This window comes from Thermobia domestica, chromosome 13 (genome assembly GCF_964235325.1).
Source record: "Thermobia domestica chromosome 13, izTheDome1.hap1.1, whole genome shotgun sequence".
Lineage (NCBI taxonomy): Eukaryota > Metazoa > Arthropoda > Insecta > Zygentoma > Lepismatidae > Thermobia > Thermobia domestica.
In genome coordinates, this window is record NC_137466.1 from 49,741,509 (window position 1) to 49,763,571 (window position 22,063).

General features: G+C 36.9%; 1 protein-coding gene across 1 annotated transcript in view; it reads left to right on the forward strand.

The window, feature by feature from the left end:
- Positions 1-7,301: 7,301 nt before the first annotated feature.
- Sema5c (Semaphorin 5c) overlaps positions 7,302-22,063 on the forward strand; it is a 157,993-nt gene continuing 143,231 nt past the window's right edge. The window contains exon 1 of the mRNA XM_081735698.1: positions 7,302-7,757. The gene's annotated coding sequence lies outside the window, so the exon portion shown is untranslated. The remainder of the gene's footprint in view (positions 7,758-22,063) is intronic.

Here is a 22,063-nt window from a genome sequence, read left to right on the forward strand (position 1 = left end):
GAGAATTTTTTTAAACAAAAAATCCTTTTTTTCATAATTTTTCCGCCTCAGATACATGATGGAGACATGGGAAAAAAATGAAATGAAATCTTTGAGTTTTACGTCCCACAGTTATGCCGGTTAGGCTAAAGGAGACGGTGATGATGAGTAATGAATGAAATGGTGGAATGAAGAAAGTGGGAGGAAACGGGAGAACCCCGGGAAAACCCACGTAAACGGTGTTTGTCCACCACAAAGTTCACTTGGCGGGGGCTGGGATTGAACCCGGGACCCCAAGCACCAGAGGTGAACGCTCTACCACTGAGCCATTGCGGCTCCCTGAGCCCCGGAGCTCTCATACGTAGTCGATGCCTATGCCTCGTTCTATGAATTTTTTCCGAGTTGACTCAGGATATCCGGCGAAATATCCACGATGTCTTGTATGCATACTGCCCCATCGTGGTCAAGTGAATAATGCATGTTCTTTCCATGGTTCCTGTCACATATTACCTCGGCGCTGAAAAGAAATGTTAAATCGCCCGAACCTGCGCTTATTCGAAATAAAGATATAATACATAACATCAACCTCTCGAACTCACATTATGATTAAATGAGGTTGTTGAGGTCGCTTTTCGTGACATGAGGCCTCATTCGAAGCTTAGAATATGATAAAGCGTACTAGTTTCTTCATATAATTTCTGTATTCAGTATGTTAACGAGCTACTTAAGATTTTCTCATTAACTTTTCTTTCGTTTCTTTTATTTCTTTTTCTTTCTTTTCTTCTTTTATTTTTGCTATTGACAGTTGCTGATCTAGTCCGGGACCGGGGGCACCTTCCCGCCCAGTTTTTTAAGTGACAAAAATAATTTAACCTATTATTTATATATTTTTGAAAGTTTATAATAAATTCATGATATACGTATCATAGTCTGGGTTCTGGCTACCCTACTCCCTCAGTTTTCGCCTTCTAGATCCGCCACTGTCTCGCCCTTAAGATTATAGAAATAGTATAAGTTTTATAGAGTTCCATGCTATGTAGTAAATAAGTATGTAGTTATAGATTTAAATTGGTTTACAGAGAAAGAAAAAAGCCATACTGAAATAGATTTCTCTTTCCTTTCAGATACAGAAGAATTACACCTGACGATATTAACGCTGTGCAATGAACTGTAAATGCAATTTAATGCATGACCTTGGTGATTTCATTTCCGTCCCATTACTCCCCCATTTTAGAAAACTTTACCTATAGCAGGAAATAGTGACCTATTTCTTTCTTTTTTTTTTTTTTTTTTTTAATATATACATGCAGAGTGCATCATGCTGTTTAGTCATTTTGTATGGGAAATTCCTCGACTTCCAAGAATTCTTTATCTGATTCTTCGAAAATGCAAGGAAATTGGATTTTCCTCCCTGAGGGTGCCATCAGCGTCTGACAAGATACAAGCAACAGATTAAGCAACTTAAGAAAATCGTTTTGACATGTTTTTTTCTTCTTTTTCTTGACGTTCAAATAGTTTTACTTTCCCAAAATATACAATGTAAAAGGAGAATGAAGATAACTTTTACGTTCCGTTCATAATGACAATAAGTGCTGATAAGTATTGTGCGTATGGGGAGAGAAAAGTTGTTTCTCGAGTACACAAAAATAGTTGTTGTCGTTTTTCAGGTATACAAACAGCCTTAAAAACAGGCATGTTTTGTGACTAAATGCATTTAGTAGAGTTCAAAGTCCTTTTCAACAAAATATTAGCATAACAATTTTCTGCAATTTTATACTCAATCTATAGTTGGTTTGTTATTTTGGAATTTAATGTTCCTCAAACCATATGAGTGCCAACCAGAATCGAAGCCCTGTATCCCACAGATTATTCTATCAAAATTGCCTATCTTGAAAAAATGGCACAGCAGAAATATCAGATGTTATGACGTTTACACACACACACACACACACACACATATATATATATATATATATATATATATATATTTATGGGGTGCACCGGTCCACGTGCATCCTCTTCATTATAAATTGATAGGATTTAAAATTTTTAAAAAAGCTAGCAGTGAGAATAGCCAAACTTTCTGCCATCATGTTTCCGTTTGGGGCTCTAAAGAAACGAAAACTTTGCAAAAGGAATATTTTAAGTCGATTTTCTGAAGGTTGAAGGGAAAGGATTCACCAAGCAAAACAACATAACGTTATAACATTTCTCAAGTAAGGAAGAAAACAGAAACAAGGAGGGGAGAACATGCGATCCTCTTTTAAAATATCCCCCTCCGTTCTATGCATCAGCGTTGTCAGGGATAAAGAACATTGTCACATGTCACATTGAAAAGTTTCGGTGTGATTGGTTATTTTGGTAGTTATTGGTGCACCCCCATCAGAAAATCCTGGATCCGGCCCTGTACATAAAAGAGAAAAAGAGAAATGAGATAATTTCTATTTCGACAATGACATAATAAGTATTGTGCGTACAGGGAGAGAAAAGTTGTTTCTCAAGTACACAAAAATAGGTTGTTTTTTAGGTACACACAACAATAAAACCAAGCATGTTTTTTAACTAAATGCATTTTGTAGAGTTCAAAGTACTTTTCAAGAAAATATTAAAATAGCAAATATTAACATGCGGAATTCATACTGTATACTCAATCTATGGTTGTCTTTTATTAAATTTGGAATTTAACATTTCCCAAACCACATGAGCTCCAACTAGAATCGAAGCTCAGTGTTCTGCAGAATATTCAATCGAAATCGTCCAATTTGGAAAATAAGGCACACCATTGGAAACAAAAAGTAGCTTTATACGTTATGACAATAATATATATATATATATATACTAGCAGCGTTCACCCCGCTTCGCTGCGGTCACCCCGGAACGCAATAAACTTTGTTACTTAGATAATTTTTACTTTTTCGCTTTCAAGTGATATGATAAAAACCATAGAAGATTGCAGTAAATGTTAACATTATATCGCCTGTCATTTATGTTAACCCGCCCCGCTTCGCTGCGGTCACCCCCGAACGCAATAAACTTTGTTACTTAGATAATTTTTACTTTTTCGCTTTCAAGTGATATGATAAAAACCATTATAACGCCTGTCATTTATGTTAACCCGCCGAGTGACACGGTCATGTGGGTTGCATATAAATACGTTTATTTTTACCTATGATGAACTAACAAAGGATTTGTGGACACCTGAATGGTCAATTATCTCAAGACACTGGTAATTGAAAATTAAAGTGATATGATAAAAACCATCTAGGGTCCAAATCCTAATAACCCCCCAAAAATGAAAGAAATTGGTTCAGCCGTATTAGCGTGATGAGCGGACAAAGGATTTGTACGTTCTCTTTTATATATATAGATATAATATACTGTATAGTATAACTTAACACTACAAGGAACGGGAATGGAGAATATTATGAGATGGCATTTTAAAAAAATATATAGTACAACTTTGTATACAAAGAACGGGAATTGAAAATGGTCGAAACTTTATAACGAAGAACTGCTTAATATGTACGATTTACCACAGGGTCTCAAGTCTAGAAGGCTCAGGTGGGCAGGTCATGTAGCGCTAGTAGGAGCGCTTTGAAAGTTTTAACTGGAAATCCAATCGAAAAACATCCATTAGGGAGACCTAGGCGCAGGTGGGAAGGCAATATTAAGGGAGACGATGATTAAGGCAAATGAATAATAGAAGAATTGGTGGCCTGAGAAAGTGGAAGGAAACGAAAGTTACCTGAGAAAACTCACGGACACGATGTTGTCCACCACAAACTTAATTGGCTGGGGATTGAACCAGATACCCATGTACCAAAGGTAATCGTTCTACCACTGAGCCACCGTGCCCCCTCCAGATTATTTATTTATTTTCAAGATCAGGTGAATTAAGTGTAGACTATTGATTTACTAACCCCTTACCGATTGGTTTCCTAACTCCATTCCACTTTTCTATTTGCAGCAACTCCGAAACTCAACAAAAATCTTAATAACAGTTACATTTATTTAAGTTTACTCGTAAATTATGCTAATGCAGTTCGACAAGTTTAGTTAAATAGATTTGAGTTTAGCATCCCGTTCAGCAGAGGGGCTATATGAGACGTGGATCTACTCCTTTACATGAAATCCAAACCATATGAACTTCCACTGGCAAATGAACCAGGGTTTTCCTCGTCAAAGGCGTATACGCTATCTATATAGCCACCAGGGAGCTTTTGACAACTTTAAAACATCTAATTTATGTTCTACGGTGCTCTGAAACATAAACTGTTGGTGATAGCTAGAATTATCTATTAGCTCTATAGAGAATGCAAGGTTCATTTTAATGAACAAAGCAAAAACATACGCGGAAGCAGCGTAAACAAAATCAATAACTAGTTTCGAAATTCCAAATTGGAAATGCATGACTAATAAAATTTTAATTTTCGTTTTAACCTTCAGTTCGCTATTAGTTTCCGAAACGTTATTATCATAATTACTATAATCCAATATACTTATAATAAAGAAGTGAATTAATTTAAAACTGATTTTAACGTGCAAATAGACGTTTATCTATAATTAACTCCGATATACATGATTGAAAGAGCATATAAAAATGATAGGAATGAAAAGACCAGTAAGAGAAAGCTGGTTTAAGTGCTATTTGATTGATTTTTATTCCTTTGTCAGTAACGACGCTGTATACGAAAGAGGCATCATTTGGGGGGGGGGGAGGAGGGCACGATGGCTCCGTGTAGAGCGCTTATCTCTTGTGCGTGGAGTCCCTGGTTCGATCCCCGTACATGTAAGTTTGCGGTGGATAACCTTATGTCCCCGGGGTACTCACATTTCTTTCGACATTATCATTCCACCAATTCTTCCAACCTAGAGAGTGTAATCGTTGGACGTTAAACAAAAAGAATTCGCTAGGGGACATCATTTGGCGAGGACAGGGGGTAAAATATACCCTCCCCCGGGTTTGAGAATCACGTGCTTTTTAAAAAGTCACACTAATATAGTCTACTAATAAAAAACGTTGAACTCTCTTACATCGGTGGATAATCTTACCCTTGCCCCTGGGAAAATCCGAAATGACGCTACTACTGTATACACGAGTAATACGAGAGTTTTTTTTTAAGTTCAGCGTCCCGTTTCAACACCGAGACTGTGTGAGACGTGAATCTGCCGTAAAATCTGATTCATCATATTGAATTCAAATTTCAATGCTCTCTGACCGGGAATCGAACCTGACACCACGAGCACCAAAAAGGTGTGCGCGCTTGCTACTGCACCAAATGTGTGAACTGGAAAGTGCTAACATCACTTCCCTTGGCGAGTTGTGCACCCGGTACATTGAATTGGTTTTCTGTCCTTATTTTGACTATATTTACCAGATAAATTTTAGAAATTTGATATTTTTATTTTTGACCAAAGTTTCACCAAATAAATCTGGAAATTTGTGAATAGAAAATAAATCTTATGTCACAGTGAGTACTTAAAATTCTCTTTAATGATTTGAATTACAAAACCTGTATTGTTGTCCACAGGACAAAAGTCGAGAGAGAAGTACATTTTTTTTTTTTTTTAATTTGAGGCGAGACTACAAATATGACAAATTTTGTCTTGTTTCCGAGACGGGACGAACAGTTTCTCGAGTCATGTGGGCAATGCTAGTTCACCCAAGTGTTAGAAATCTAAAATCATTGATTTAATTTTACATGATACATAATATAAAAAATATAAATTGATGAAGTGATTGTATAAACACAATGAAGAGCATTTATCAACGTTTAAAGATACATAAATCCTTACACAATATACTCCGATAAGAAATATGGTTTCAGTGCTGTTATATCACACTCTCACGACGCGGAAGAATTCTGAAAACTTCTAGATGCAATTAAAAAAAATAGGACATACATTTATGAAACGAGACGAGGGAGAATAGTCTCTTCAAAAATCGAGACGAGATGAGATGAGAAACAATTCTTCCAAAATTGAAATGATACGAGATTTCTATAAAATTTACGAGACGAGATGAGAACATCTTCTCGTCTCGTCTCATGGGCAACATCACAAACCAGTTAAAAACAGGCAGGTCCAAAATATCACCACGAGATAAGACGAGATGACGGAAGAAATAACATTTTCTCCTTTCGTCTTGTCTCGTATATTTTCTCTCTCCTTTCGTCTCGTAAATTTTGTAAGTCTCTTCTCTCGTCTCTTAAATTTTTTAAGTCTCTCCTCCCATCTCGTAAATTTTGTAAGTTTCTCCTTTCGTCTCGTAAATTTTGTAAATCTCTTCTCTCGTCTCGTAAATTCTCTCTCTCTCCTCTCGTCTCGTAAATTTTGTAAGTCTCTTCTCTCGTCTCCTAAATTTTGTCTCTTCTCTCGTCTCGTAAATTTTCTGTCTCTTCTCTCGTCTCAGAAATTTTCTGTCTCTTCTCTCGTCTCATAAATTTTCTGTCTCTTCTCTCGTCTCGTAAATTTTGTAAGTCTCTTCTCTCGTCTCGTTTTGAATCTCGAGAAATTATTTCTCGTCTAAACATGATTCTCGAAAAGGTTTTTTTCTCTCGTAAACTTCTGTGCAAAATTTATGTGTTTAATTTCATCCCGAAGTTATCAGAACCCTTCTGCGTCACGAAGGGTATAGTATAACAACATTCAAACCATATTGCTTATTGGAATATATTGTGTAATGACATACGTATCTTTGTACGCTGCTGAAAGGGACGTTAAATTCAAATCCAACCAATAATCGTGACCGTGTGGATGTCTTTAAATCTCAAGTAATTTTCCGTACTTCTATCAAGAATCGGAGACAACAGACGAGCACGGAATGCTGTGGTCTGTGGTACTCAAAAGCAGTTTCGTATGCAGAAATTCGTCAAAGGGGTTCAAGCTCCCAAGTTCATATCTGAATATAGTAATTGTTTATTTTTGCATCTTAAAAGGAGGCTAAAACCCCCAAATCCCCCTTGTGTATGCTACTACTCAATAAGGACTAATAATACGTGATTTTGCTACGCCGTAATACTGTCAATCAGTTATCATATAAACAAATCTCGATGATATTTGCTACCAAGATATTTCGGCAAAAAAAGGTCCAATGTCCTTTAACAATATCAATGCAAACACCTTTCACGGCGCCAGAAACGATTGTTTTTGTTATTCTTCGTCCAATCTTTTGTGGCGATCCCATCTGAGGAGAGGAAACAAGAGAATCCAAGTGCAAGGTCACAGTAGTAGTATAGTGGTTGAGATGAAGATGAAGCTGGCCCTCCCTGCACAACCAGCAGAAATCGTATAGTTGGAAGGTCTTCGGTATACGATTTGTTTGACATTAAAAATGATAAACACAGACAAGCGTGGCAACGCTGCTAGCTAGTACTGTATATGCTTTTATAAGTTTGTATTCCTCCACATGGCAACGTTGTTGTGGGCGTAACCTGGGCTTCTACTTGTCTCTAGTGTTGTGCCTGAGGGAATGTAGGGGAACCGCGGAGGGGGAGGAGCGTGCAGTGCGGGAGAGACGCGGTTGTTACTCTACTACGGCCAACACAACGTAGCAGTGTGTACACATGGAAAGACGCGGTTCTTGCATGGTAGAGTGGTGGTAAAAAAAGTTTGTGCGAGTGTATCGGAAATCTCAGCACTTGTGATTGATAAAACGGTGACACTGGTGGATTTTGTGAGTGATTTACATTTTTTTTTTCTTTTAAAACAGGAGGACAGTTTTGTGAGGATCTGTGAAAAGTGTTACTTACCCATTTGGTTTTGCGGGAAACTTTTTGGTGAGTTTGTTTTGTGTTTTAAACTTTAGTAAACAAATTTACAAGACTCTTGTGAGTGGTCAATAAATGTTTTCAAATATTTTGTTTTTTATGTTTTCAAGACACGATAGATAAGTATGCATCTTTCTAACGAACGTAAACTAAGAAAAAATTAAGAGCACCAGTAACACCGGTTTTACGTCTTTTGCGCTGTTGAGGATCATGTGTTCTAACCTCGTCGCCGGCTTTCCTGGCCCAGTTCGTATCTTACTCCTTTGTCCTCATTAAATTCGAAGTCTTAGGAACTTGATTAATATTTTTGATTTGATTTTATTGTTAAATGGGACAGAGTCTCCTTTAGCCTAGCCGGCATATATATGGGACATAAAACTAAGATTTCATTTAATTTTTGTGTTTACGTCGAAAGACAACTAACCACTGCGTAACAAGTTCAGCATCCCCTTTCAGCGCCGAGGTTGTGAGACGGTATTTCTTATTTTAAATGGGATCTAAATTACTATTTGTGTTTGTGTTCGAAGGGACTACCCCACTGGGAGACGAACCCGAATCACATATATACAGGACGGAAGCATAAGAATCTAAAGCAATCGTGGTATATAATATAGATTCAAATGGGAGGAGTGATTTGCTATACGGACACTATGTTGTCTGTATGCGTGGATCTGGGTTCGATTCTCGATGGTGACGTAAAAGATCGGATAATATGCCCAAGTAGTAATTTGGATACTGGCTTCAGTACTTAGTGGGAATGATAAGTAAAATAGTAATTCAGTTAGGCCAACCCCAATTTACGTCTTCACTGTAACCATTTAAACTAACAGATGGGCATTTAAGTTTACAGCGTTAATTTCCTCTGGTTATAGTTAAGGAGCCGTACTTCCCATTTAGGGAAGGACGAGAAACGCCATACTTTCAGGCATTATTCATTGACTATCTAGGATGTTAAAAAGTAGGTAATAGACTGAGTTCTTGCCCTTGTACTTAGGGTGTTTAGGTAGTGCAACAGTAAGATGTATCCTCGTGCACGGGAGATGAGAAGTAGCTGTTCTTAACTATTACCTTTCCTCTTCCCCACGCCTGCACTAACCAGATACATAGAATTTACCTCTGTGGTCTAGAGGGTAGCGTGCGTTCCTTTTGTGCAGGACGTCCCGCGTTCGATCTTTTCGTGAGAAGTAATTTACAGTGTTTCAGATTCCATTTTAAACTGTAGGTCTTGCCCTCTATAGCAGCGTTTCCCAACCCTTTTCAACTTGCGGCATACTATGGGTATAACTTGAATTCTCGCGACACACTCATAGTTTTATTATATTTAAATATAAAGTACCATGGTATCTTTTTTCTGTGATTACTGATCTCCTAACAGAGAAGAAAGTTCGATCACTGGTTTTCCACCATGGTAAATCATTATGCTTATTTTTCATTCTAATTTAAAAATAGAAAACATTTGCAATGAAATATTGGACTTAGGTTTTTAAAAATACGCTTTCTGTTTCGAAAACTGTATCCAAACTTTCACTAACAAGGAAGATCACTAAATAACGAACGAACAAACAAATCTCTTTTACTTTTAAAACACAAATGTAGACAATTTGTATGCATGTTTATTTTGTCGAAAGGATTGAATATTTTAAATTTTGAAGCTACGAAATAGTCTGCAATAAAGAAGCATTATGGTCATAACAATAACAGATTCCTTTTTCAATATTAAAAATGTACAGAAAAGTGACGCGGTATGGAACTTAAAATTGTAGATTCATATTAGAGGTTCATAGTAATATGAAATACAAATATACATTTTTCCTTATGTCCTGTAATTTAATTGCTATAGAATTAATAATTTTGTTTCGATTTACTCGCGGCACACCGGTTGGGAAACTCTGCTCTATAGCGTCACTGCTGACACAGGTCTTAAATGCAAATCAATCAACTAACCAGACAACCAGTGGCGGCCATAAGGGAAGTCACATGGGTGAAAGTTAACTTTTTATTGCTTCAACTTAAGGAAAGAAAACTTGCGAACTACACTAATTGTTGTAGACCTATACAAGTAAGTATAAGAACATTGTTTTCTTTTAGTTTGAAGCGTTAAAAGTTTTAATTTCTTGAAATATGACTTCCTCACGAACCATCATTGCAGACAACACACTATGGTTTGAATATTAATTACATAATACAGAATTTTGAAGAAACCAGGGTTCGAAGACAAATGCACTTAAGTTTATTGTTCTTATTGTTTCTTCACCCGTATCAACAAACATCCGGAAAAGGCATCGATCGATACATCCTTTTTCTTACTTTCTCAAGGATGGACATGAGCCGTAAAGTAATTGAATGCGTGATTTTTACGTATTAACCGGATAAACAAGTTCATTGACAGTAAAGATGTAATGTCGAATCATTTTGTTTGTAACAACCAAAAACAAATTCACGGAGCTGGGAGGAATTTCAAAATTAGACTGTTGTATTGTTTCGTACATTAGCAGTTCAATGGGAAAAAACACAGGAAGAGATGCTGCGACATTGTGAGAATATCTTCTCTCTCTCAATCTTTTTATTATGATTATCAGTGTGAGTCATAACAAAAGAGATGCGAGATAGTTGTTTACAACTTCCGTCATAATTGACGTCGCGTCAGAATTACCATCTGTTTACCAACAACTTTACATACATTGATCCTCTTTGTTACAACAACAAATCAGTATAATTGTAATGTTTTCAACAGAAAACTTATATCAACAGTGAAGTTATTGTAACATGTAACCTTTCCATTGTGTAATTACAGTATCAATAGTTTTCAATTAACTGTTCTTTCACCAAATATTATTCACTGCTTTGTACGAAGCATAAACCTTCTGTAACTTTTCCTTGAGACTTGTTGAACTTTAAAGTCACTGGCAATCATAGACTGGGAAGTAATCTTAACCAATTTTTGAGAATGGACCTGGTAAATTATGAAGTGTATTCTTCCTACTAGTGTTACCATCTTTAGAAGTTTTTGTGGATAAATTTAATTTGTTTGATTAATGGCTATTGGATAAAAAATGTGTTGCAATTTGTGTCTGGGATGCACGATTATCTACGACACGAAAATACAGTGTTTAAAGCCAAGCCATGGAGGAAGGCAGTTTATTTTGTTGATAAGGCAAATTCTGTAGTGGGACAAGCGCGGAAGATTAATTAGCACGCGTACTTTCACTTCTTCATTCTGTCACTCTTTAGTGGCCTCCTGGGCTCTTCCCATTGTGCACCAAACCTGCTTACGCCTTATTATAAATTCAAGTATTTATTCAGCATTATGTTACCCACCAATTCTCTGGCGCTGCCCATATTTATATTGTTATACTTGATGAGGGACGTGAAGAAATCTTGCTTTTTCCTCAGCCAGTTGTTGTTTCAGGCAAAGATTGCGTAGAACAACGCAAATACTGAAACACAGTTGATGCTCTTTTTTTAAGTTTTTCATTTATTGCAATACACTGTAGGTTTGGGAACACAATTTGAGTTCATAAGTTGTCGAGATCTCGGTAAAATTGATCAAAGATTGAACAGGTGTCTCTGTACAGTGGAATCCTCCTCCCTTCCCTTGTGCGGCTGAACGGCGTTCACTACGTGATATATCTGATCATGTTTCTTATGGGTCGCGCAAGTTCCTTCATAACAAGCGCGTTGGTAAATGGGTGCAATGCACTCTGCACCTCAGTTTTTTTACAGACTCTTCAAGGCTTCATGAAGTTGTTCCTTGTGCAAATATTAACATCTGTAAGACGAAGACTCAGCATTACGCGCTTTGAAGATTTTAGGAATTTGTATTAGTTTGCAATGAATTAATAGTGAATGAACTGTAGCTTTTTAAAATGCCTTTGCAGTTTGTGGAAAGAATTTATAATGGTTATGTCAATCGTAGATCAGTTTATTTGTTCATATTCGGGCGAATTAAAGGAGTCTATACTGTTTTTCTCGTGATTGGAAGATCCGATGTTAGATTTCCATGCAAGCTGTCTTGACGCACAGATGCAATGATTTTACCTTTACGTTGTGATTATTGTATTCGATATTGAAAAGACGCGAACTATTAGTCCATAAAGTTTTAAATACGAAGGAGAATTTGAAGAGACGCTTGTGGATCATGGGGAATGATCATTTCGGGATAAGCAACTCTTAGAAGAGTGAAAGTGTATCGAGAGCTCATTTTTTTTTTTATACCTAAAAGGAAAAGTGAAATGAAATATTTGCGTTTTAGGTCCCATGGTTATGCCGGTTAGGCTAAAGGAAACTGTGATGGGAAATGAATGACATGGTGGAATCAAAGTTTGAGGAAACGGGAGAATCCCGTGGAAACCCACGCACACAGTGTTTGTCCGCCACAAAGTTCACTTGGCACGAGCTATTTTTCCGAAAAGCACACTATTACCAGAAAGGACAACTAACAGTAGCCCTATTAGGTTTTAAGAATAAGGAATGAAAATTAAAATAAGGGTATCTTATATGTAGTTAGCTCCATTTGTTAACACTTTTTGGACTACGATCTCATAATAACTGAAATAAATGTGACAACTGAGCATACCCTGGCAACCAATCCTCCCTTAAAATTTGCCAGTCATATTATCTATAGATTAATATTCTGAACGTAATTTTCTTCTGGAAAATTAGATGCTTCCAGTAACAATAAACTGTAAAGCACGAGCTTCTCTTTTCAGTCGTTTGAAGTGAAGGAGATGGTGATGATGAGAAATGAATGGAAATGGTGGAGTGAAGGAAGTGGGGGGGAAAATAGGAGAATCCCGAGAAAACCCACGCACGCGGTGTTTGTCCACCGCGAAGTTCACTTAGCGCGAACTGGGACCGAACCAGACACACCATCCACCAGAGGTGAACGCTTAACCACTGAGCCACCGCGACCCCAGTGCATTGGGGGAGTTTTAGGTCGCTATTACGTTATATGCACGACGCTGGGGTGAAAGTGAATGAGGACCCAACGATCATTACAAATGATATCTGGATAACTTGGAAATAAAACTCGATAGAATTAATACAGTATTTGGATGCCGTATCTTATTGCACAGTCTTGAAAATTGTTAAGCGATAAGTTTTGATATTAACATTATGATCGTGTAGCAGGTGATGTAGCCCGACCATGATGGCTCGATCGCTGTGAGACTATAATAATACCATTCATTACAAGCTGCTTTGTAGCTAAATGGAAATGATACTACCTAGAAACGATGTGCGCAAGATTTTTTTTTTTAATAGTGCTAATACAATGTAATGTCAGCTTGTAATAAATCACAATTATTTCTCAGACATAGTCATTGTGGTTACACTATAACATGGGTAGGATATTAACTCTTGATATAAATCCAGTTATGGCATATTTATAGATAGTATGTGGTAATTCTTTTTTATTATTATATCCAGGGTCAATCCTGCAATACACTATTTTTTTTAAACATTTTTTGAATATTATTTTAAGAACAGGAGAGGCAAAGCGGCTCAGTGGTAGAGCACTTACCTCTAATGCGTGGGGTTCGTAGTTCGATCCCCGGTCAAGTAAGTTTGTGGTGAACGACATTGTGTCCGTTGGTTTTCTCATGGTACTCCCACTTTCTCATTCCATCATTCATAGTCTCCTTTAGCCTAAAGGACATAATCTTGGGACGTTAAACTGAAGTATTTCATATTTATATATTAAGAAAAGACTGTGACTGTGATCTGTTCAATTTCCACATCTATTACGAACAAACGTCTAATTTCATTTTTGCGTCATTCAGGTTAAGCAATAGGGTGGGCCGAAAAAACTTAAAAAAAAAATTCGATTGGCCGGGTTGTGGAAAAGTTGCCTCGTGTTAGTGGTAGTCAACTCAAAAAATTTGGATTTATTATTATTATTATTATTATTATTATTATTATTATTATTATTATTATTATTATTATTATTTCGCCCAGGTTAAAAATTATAATCAATTAGATGAAGAAATTGTATTGATGTTTTCAAATAAAAATAAAAAAAAAACAAATATCCACGATGGGGCTCTGTGGATGCTTGTGAATCTATAATGAAGGGCTGCTTTTGATGTTCCGATGCCTAAGGAAGTAGACCAGAATACTCCCAGTGTTTCATGGCGTTAAAATTCTGATGTTTTAGAAGTTCTACAATATGTATTTGTTTCAGTGTGTTATGGGTGGATAATCCGATAAACTGCACAGCTAACATACCTGTACATACTAAACAATAACTCATATATATCTATCTACGCACAAGCCTTCTGTTCCATTAAACATGTTCGTAATTTTATGCACTTTTTTAAGCTAAAAAAGATCCCGTATCTCTAAGTGCAGCTAGAACAGTGAAACTTGCATGATAATTAAACTTCCTATCGCTTGAGCACAAATGAAGGCATTTTTACATCAAAAGAATACCGACCTACTGACATACATTCTTGTCAATACTTTGACCTGTGAGTGAATTGAAAATTTACCACAGCGGAAGCAACGTGGCAATACTGAAACTAATTTCTCTCTTTTTTTCCTTTTTTCCGAGAGCTGTCAATATGCGACGACTTTGGTTGTCTGTGGCTGCATAGAAATCCAACCACGCCATGTTGTCAGATTTTGGGGAAGGGACTATATATATTTACTGGTCCGTCAAAAGTGAAACAACAGATTTTTCTCATGTCAGTAATAGACGTGGTTTTGCTATTTTGCTCCTTGTGGTGATGATGAGGTAGACTTTTTCCCAACACATTCACCGATCTCTTCCAGATGTCATTTATGAGACATACAGGTTCCCATTAGAGAGCTAGCAAATGACTCTCTCTCTCTCTCTCTCTCTCTGTTTGTGTGTGTGTGTGTGTGTTGAATGGATGATAACTTTGGGGTCTATTCAGAAGTTCTATAATTTTAATTGCATTTGCAAAAGGCATTCAGACCTGTTTATCGATTTATTATGATTGGTATTGAAAATCGGCTAGTTTTAACTCTTCCACTGATTTAATGGCAGGCCCGCGCGCAAATTGTACATGTTCTACTGGAATTTTTACTCTGAGACTGGCAGAGGCGTATCTAGAAGGTAAAAACTGGGGGGAAGGGGAAACCAGACCCCAGACTATAAGTATATCATGAGTTCATTGTACACTTTCAAAAATATATATATAATAGCTTAAATTATTTTTGTCACTGAAAAACTTGGGGTCGTAGGTTCTTCCCCAGCCCTGGGCTAGATCCGTCACTGGAGACTTTTTTTTTTGCCAAAAATAAACAGTATGTTGTATAACTCAAAAGAGTTTACAACAAGTTTTCAGGTACTAACTGTGGAACTAGGCAAAACTGGAAAATAGTAAGTAAAATATGCAGTGTGTAAAAGGGAAAAAAAAAAAAGATGGTATCTGATTGCGCTTTTCATGCTAAATTGAGAATACTGAAGTCAATAAAACATTTTGAAAACATGATGCGTCCATGGGATCGCGAAAATACATGACCTCAAAGTTTGAATCTTTGAAGTGCCGCTTATAGCAATCGAAAAAGTGTGCACACTTGGATACATTTCTAATTGCGCTTTTTTCAATAATAGTCGTATGAGGACACGGACTCGAATGGAACTATCTTTAAAGATACAGGTTCATGGGGTGCCTAGAAAAGTGACCTTAAATTTGTTATATAAACAAATATTCCCTCAAGTTTGAGGTAATTTTTGACGATCAGATTCAGGATTCTCAAAATTCACAATGGCTAATTTATCTAGCCGTAGGGACTTATTATTATTATTATTATTATTATTATTATTATTATTATTATTATTATTATTATTATTATTATTATTATTATTATTAGCATCATTGTTAGTTGTTTTCTTTTAACGGTTATCCTTTCGTTTTATGCACTTCATGTAGCATAAGTTTCTAATCTACAACATGTAAGAAAGTGTGGCCAGTGCGTGTAATATCTCGGCATTCAATTGATGCAAGTGGATGAACGTAATGAGGGATTAATTGTGTAGCCAGTATTCGCAATTTGAAAGTCACTACCTTGATGGTGTCCCTTTGTGTAAGCAACCACATAACTTGTGATTTCTCAATACAAAATATTTCAATAATTACACATTTTGTTAATTACTGTTTACAAAACTAGCAATTTTCCGTTAGGACAGTCAGTCATTGGGACACGTCCTTTATTACATAAAATGGCATTCTCTGGCTTCCTTGCATAACACAAGGTTTTGGAATTTCGAGAACATAATAGACAGTAATTTTTGTTGATAATAATGAAATGCTTACATTGGTACATTAGCTCAGTGGCGAATCTAGAAGATATAAACTGGGAAGGGACAGCCAGATCCCAGATTGTATAAAAGTATATCATGAGTTTGCAATAAACTTTCAAAAATAAAGCTTAAATTATTTTTGTCATTCAAACTGGGAGGTTCTGGTGCATGGGGTCATTGGTTCGATCCCAGCTCGCACCAAGTGAACTTTGTGGTGGACAAACACCGTGTGCGTGGGTTTCCTCGGAATTCTTCCGTTTCCTCCCACTTTCTTCATTCCACCATTTCATTCATATCTTATCATTGTCTCCTTTAGTCTAGCCGGCATAACCATGGGATGTAAAACTCAAATATTTCGTTTTGACGTTCAAACAAACTAGAAGGCCTAGCCCCTCCCCCCGCCCGACCCAAGCTAGATCCTCCACTGCGTTAGCTTTGTGAAATATGCTTGCTGTGAGAACCTCAAGCGGATAAGGTTTGTTACGTAAAAGAGGCCTAACCCGTGGGAAATTAAAATACCGCTAATTTTACAATAATTATGTAATATCTTCAAATAGATAAAAGATAATCGAAATGTGAAACAAGTGCGCCAAGATGACTGCATTATTTTGCATGAGGTACCGTTATCACAAGTCACCTAATAGCTTTCCGTTTGCAGCCATTTATAAACGCGAAAGTAAATGCAGATTTTTCTAAATGGCTGGAAATGGAAAGCAGATAAGTAAGTCGTAATAAAGGTATCTCATATAAAATATTGTCTAGGGCGCTCTTGTTCCACATTTCGATTATCTTTTGTTTTCTTGAAGATATCTCAATTACTGTAAAATTAGCGGTATTTTAATTTCGCACTGATAAGGCCTCTTAACATTACGACGGAGGACGCTGTGTTAAAATTAATGCAGTCATCCAATCTTGTAACAGTACATAGAAGTGTGTAGTAATCAATTGCTTCAGAAGTTGCTGCATTATTAACGGATGTAAAGTGCTAGCATATAATACGTAGTACCAACATGTTAATTACCACAGGGTATTATGATTGTACACGCTTGTAATTAATTAATGTTTATGTTATCGGAATGGTAGTGTACAGTCGCTAAATTATACATTTCGGTGCAATTATACAGAATGATTCGCCATAACACGTCAATCTTCAAGACCAATTTAATTGGCTATGTACAATGAATGCAATTGTTAGGAGAGAAGATGGGTACCGCATTTCTTTTCATTATTTTCATGCCAGAAACTAAATTGTGTAATTGGTTGCATGTTGCATTGTTTGCGTAATTTATCTCTCAGACGCTGCAAAGGAGTTTGACAAATTCTTTCAAGTTTCTGGCGTTTAAATTCACGATACTGTTGTCCAAAAAGTTGGCAAAGCTACTTCTTTTTTGATAGTTGAATAACGTGATCAACACATATGTCAGGTTCACAATATTTTCTATCTTTCTAGGTAGCAGTTAATTTCTTAATACTTTGTGCGTCCCCACTACCAATTATCTTCTATAAAAGGTGTAGTAGCCCTTTCGCCTTCTCTGCGAGCGGTCCCAGGTTCGATTCCCGGTGGGGGCACTCGGTCGAAAAAGTGTAATAGCCAGCCAGCCTGAATTTCAGGCCCACCATCCTGAATTTCCAGGGTTTTCCTCATTCATGTCAGGCAGTTGCCGGCGTGGTACAGTCCGCAGCGCAAAACCTGCAACATGAACATGTAAGTTTATTGTGAAACGACGAAGTCTTTTGCTGCAAAATAAGTGTGAAGGGGAGGACGTCGAGGTTTCTCCTGGCGTGATTCGTGCCACTTAGACGTTATGTTGATTCTCTGGGCTGTTAGGCGTAGTTTCACAATAAACTTACATGCTCGTGTTGCAGTTTTTTTTTTTCCTGCGGACTGTACCTAACTTGTAGGTCTCAGGCCGCTTTCTTCCTTTCCTTTCCCCGGATAGTGTGCTCGGCGAAGGGCATCATCCCTCATACGTAACGGGCTAAATGGCTATAGATGCCGAAAGCCCAGAAATGACCATAGAAGCTACAGAAGGTGTAATGTCATTACCGTAAGTTCTGTGCTCGACGAGAAGAAACAGAATTTTTGTGATAAATTAGAGAGAGAGTCAGAGAGCTGTTTCAATATAAACAAATGAACTGACAGTTATTTGCTGCATGGTTTGTACCGTCCATATTGTCAGAAGTGTATTGTCTCACTGAGTATTCAGCACATTCTTGTTAAATGTCCTGAATTACCCAGATCTTAGAGAATAGCCCGAACTGCCTTGAAAATATACCCGTGCTTTGAGGGATGATCTTCGTATTGTTAGCCTGGTATTTACTGTACTGTAACGTTTAATCATGCTACATTGGTTGCTCATGCTCTCTGATTATTTTATTCTTTTATTGCTATTACATTTTTATCTTTTATTGTAACTTTGTTTTCCTTTGTATATTATGTATTTTATTTCATATTTTTAATTGAACAGCTCCTTTTGTTCTTTCATAATATATTGGTTTTTACTCTTTTTTTTCCTTTTTTTATTGTTGCAGTCCGTGTTTGAGCAACCGACCGAAGCAGTATATATATTTTAAGAGTATATATTTGTGTTGTTGTTTCGGCTATGTAACAGCCGAAACTTTAACACAAATATATAATCTTAAAATATATATATATATACTGCTTTGGCCAGTTGGAGTTTTATTAGTAATCTTGAATTTTCCAAAGCTACAATGAATAATTTACAAGTTGAGCAACCGGGTTAATCGTGAGGGGGACCAATAGCCTCGATGTTCCCGTTTCCATTACTCCCTAATCAATCAAATCAATCAAGTTTGTAATGGATTATATATATACAGTGGCGGATCCAGAATATGATCAAGGGAGGGGCTAAAACATAGTTTCCCGTTTTATCCAGTGTAAAGCAGAATTGAAGCCCATTTTATCCAGTGTATACCTGAGCGTCAGGGGGGGCTATAACCCCTATAGCCCCTTTGGATCCGCCACTAATATATATATATATATAATATACGTACCTAATTGCCTTTGTGTCCAGCTTGAGGGCAGGTTCTACCCTGGGTGGAGAAATTGAGACATTACAGCTACAGCTGCATTGACATATCAAGATTGGTTGATCTGTATTTACGCCCTGTGTCAGTAATGAAGCTATAGCGTCTATATTTTAGCGCGAGACCTACAATTTGAAGTAGGACATGAACCATTTTAATGCGTTCGATGCTTTCCAGTCGGGAGTCAAACCCGAGTCCTCTTGCACTGAAGTCACACTCGGAGCCACTAGATTAGGGAGGAGGACTACAGGAAACTGTAATGGAGAGAAGCACATCGGGAATTAGATAGCTTATACAATTATAGTCATCTCGTAATTACATTAATTAATATTCCTCCGTTACAAAGATATTCTTGATTTTTATAGTATTAGAAGGGAAACCTTTTGTCAGAAATGAATGTCTATCAATTAACTTCTGGGCTATTATGTCATGCTCTTGGGGAGAGAAAGTGTGTTGGAACAAAACTGAAGAGGGTTTAAAGTAAATTGATAATCCCTTGGTCCATTTGCTTTAATTTTCTTGGTTCGAACCAGTCTCGTAGCTATGGGAGTGAGAGCCTCCACTTGCGACGCCTTTAGCCCTCGTATGACTTTGTTGTTTGTTTAGATAAATATATGTCACGGAAACTATAAAGTAAATAAATTCTTATAGCTTGTTTCGTTTCAACCAGAAAGAAAAGGAAAAAAAAAGTACCGATTCAGTAATGGGGTAAAATAGAGAACATTAAAAAAAAAAAAAAAAAAAAAACATTTTTAGTGGTATTTCCAATCCATTGTTTGTCGAAGAGAATGTGATATTTTTTGTTTTTAATTTTTCAGTATAATTGCTCTCTTCCCGTGGAGTTCTTTGGCCTTATTAACTTGACAGCTATCACTTGTGTCACTAAAGAGGAATGGATTTAGTCATTTGTTGTAGTTAATCTTGGTGCTCTGGTATTCCTTTTCTTTTTCCTTCTTTTTTTTTTAAATGAAAGTTCCAAATGATGTCTTCTCCAGGCAGGGATAATTTTGATATCTTCCTGATAGCGTTTTGTAATGAATTTTAGTCACAGTAAAAGCTGGGCTAATTGTTCAATGTACCTCATTAAGGAAAATAGTCTTTCATAGTAATAGCATTTGTGTTCTTGGAAACTATAAGATGAACTCAAACTAGCCCCTAAAATTATATCACCCCTCCTTCCCCCTCCCCCGACCGGCTTTAGTGTTTTGGCTACGGACCTATTGTAGTCCAGCCGTCCAGGCTATACCAGTTGATTCGTAATAAAATTCCATATAAAATGTCTTCTTCAACCTTTGTCGAGGATCGAATTATTTCCCGAAGGATAAGAATGGGACGAGACATTGAAGAGAATGCAAGGTTAACATGTTGTAACTTATCGTTCACAAACTGTTCACCGACAGATAGATAGACTAACAGAATTTAAAAAAGGAAAAGAGAAAAAGAGAATTAAATAAGTTAAGAATGAAATAAAAATATCAGTTTTCCTAGTTACCTTATTCAAGGTCGCTTCATCAAGGTTAGAATAATGCAAAACTACTTACTTTTCACTTGAATTTTTACTTCCGTTCTATTATTGTAACTTTAAGCATAAAAGGGGAAAGAAATGATGACTATAGAGCTTTCTCTGAGTTAACATTTTTATTGCAGAATGACAACCAGCTCTTTTATTGCTGACTGAAGGTAACTTATTTGTGTAACATACACGAATATATATTTCCCATAGAATGAAATTTATGCTTTTATTAGCAGTTTTTTTTCTTCTTTCAATACCACCGGTATAACGCGAGATCGACGGTAGTTTGTGGTTCTCTTTTCGATGTTGAGTTTAATATTATTTTCCGAACATGCATTGTGATTTCGATTTATCACCATCCTTACTTGGTAATGTTCTGATCTACCATCTCTGGTCGTCGTTATTCGGTTCTTTCTCCACTTTTCCCTTCCAGCAGGGGCGGATTAAGGCTTTTGGAGCCCTGGAGCAGACTATTTCAAGGGGGCCCTATGTTACGAATAATTCTAGCGCATAAATTTTCTTTGCTGCCCTCCACAGCCTCATAGGTTTATCAAAATACCGAGAACTCTACTGTAATATTTTAATGTACTCTAAGTTTACAATAATTAGTTTAATTACATTCATTATTAACAGTTCAGTGCTCATATACTGCAATGTAGCACACAAATGTCAAATACAAGCCAAATGGTCATCGTCACAAAATAAGTATCGTGAAGACGCTGGTGGAAGAAGACTTAACTCTAACGATACCGTGAGTGTAGCGAGCGGAAAAAAATTACCATGGGTCTGAAGCCTGTAATATAATAAGTTGATTGCTATACTTTAGTATTAAAGAGAGAAATTTTGGGGGGCCCCGTGGCTCCACCCTTAATCCACTCCTGCCTGCCAGTGGTATTTTCACCACTAGGTTAGTTCAGTATTTTATCTAGACATGCTAGAACAGGAATTCTATCTCTCCCCCCCAATAGTTCTAGAATTGCTTCCAATTGTTTTAAAGGTATAGATGAGTCATTTAGGTGATGAATATTATGATCTCCTTCCCTAAAATATTTAGATACTCCCACCACTCGTCGAAATCAAGGAGACGGGGAAAAAGCACTGGGATTAGTCAATTTTCATTGAGCTCTCGTGTCGATTGAACAGAGCACGTATTTTCCATCCTGTGATCCCAAATTTGGTTCCCGTTGTGGTTATCTTGCTTGGGATACATGGCAGAGTAGTTATTTGAATACCACTCATGTCCTGTTTTAGGTAAATGTTTTGACAAGCTAGAAAGCGTCACATTTAGTCTTGCGTACGAGGCAAGAGTTGAGGATAGTGTTGTTCACACGAGACGAGAAATTTCACACTTTTTCAAGAATCAAGAAGAAACTAGAAAACTTTGTCTCGTCTCTTTGGCAACAATACTTGAAGCTTTCTCGTCTTGGACCGAAAAGGAAAAGGAATGAAGACATACTAAAGGAAGCTAATGAAGGATGACAGATC